Raw genomic sequence first — 1,456 nt, 5'->3', positions numbered from 1 at the left:
GTTTATTACCTGTGCATAACTCTGATGTCTTGCCCATTTCAAACTGGTTATCCAGGCAAATCCCTTATTTCTGCTCCCTGGGCAGGTCTGACAGGTCGGGGTCTGAGTCAATGGAGGGTGTCATTAAAGTCCCTAGGAGATGAGTTTGTTAAAGAAAAGCCATATGTGACCAAGTCTGGGCTATAAAAAGGAGAAACAGATGCAAAAGTTCAGGGGGCAGAAGAGTTGGGGAGTGAGGAGAGATCCAACAGGATGGACAGACCCTCCCTAACCACAGTGAGGGTGTGGGGAGGAGGAGATATTCTGCCCATGGACTTCCCAGTGATGCAATAAACCAACCAAGAGCAAAAACTTCAAGGCCAGGCAGAAAAAAGCACTTTGAAAACATCTGCAGGGCTTAAAGCAGCAGGTCCTGTTGTCAGAGAAGACAGGAGCTCTTGGCAGGCCCCTGGGACACAGTGGGGTGTCATCCCTGGCTCTTCAGCTTTTCCAGGTAGCTGCTCCTGAAACAATGATTTGGGTTTTGTTGTTTTTTTTCCGTGGAGGATACAACATTTCCAGAAAGAAAACCATTCCCTGTCAGTCAAACAAATGTTCTGCTGAAACAGATCAAGGCCAGCTAGGAACAGACAGGATATTATGGACTGACAGCACTTGTCCTTGTCAAAGTCCTGTGGAGATTCAGTGCAATACTTCAGCCCATTCTGCAAAGCAGCTCCTACATGATCCAGAAGACAACACTGCCTGCTGTGCCTCTATCTGCAGGGATTCAGCCTCCCTGGCTCCAGCTAATCCTTCAGGTGCTGGAAATCCAGGGAGCAGCACTCACCAGGGGCACAACCACCTTGTTTTCCTTCTTCGATTCCACCTCTCAAAGGCAGCACAAAGTGTCTGCCTGAAGGATGAGCAGCTCTTTCCACAGGGAGAATGCTGCAAAGGTCTTGGAGCTGCCTCCAGGCTGAATGAGAACCTCATGTCCTGGGCTGAATTTTGCATTTAATCACCACCCACCTGTTGCAGCTGCACATGGGCTGTGTGTGCCAGCACATCCATCCTGCTGCAGCACCCGCTGGAGGAGCAGCAGCACCACAGCCTCAGTTGTCTCCTGAAGGGAAACAGGGTGTAAATCCCAGAGCAGTGCTGTAAGACGTCAGCACTGCCCTGCAAGAGTGGAGAACTCGTGTTCTCTCCTCCCCAAATGCAGGCAGCTGGGAGCAGGGGAGGCAGGAGCTTTGCAGCAGGAGAATGCACCAGAGTGGGAACTGCTGCTGGAGAAGTTTGTGCTGGTCAGGTCTCCCTTTTGGTGCTTGGGGGATGTTTTGTGCAGGATGGATAAAGCACAAGGTGCTGTTGTCACAGGGGGAAGCAGAAGCTGGAATGGCAGTGTGTTGGCACTTTGAAAACATGACTTGTCCCTCCTTCCTTCTCCCCTGTTTAAATTCTCTGTCGCTGCTTT

This window comes from Acanthisitta chloris, unplaced genomic scaffold, assembly GCF_000695815.1.
Source record: "Acanthisitta chloris isolate BGI_N310 unplaced genomic scaffold, ASM69581v1 scaffold3667, whole genome shotgun sequence".
NCBI classification, from domain to species: Eukaryota; Metazoa; Chordata; class Aves; order Passeriformes; family Acanthisittidae; genus Acanthisitta; species Acanthisitta chloris.
The sequence above is the reverse complement of the archived record's forward strand: the minus strand, read 5'-3'. Positions refer to the sequence as shown.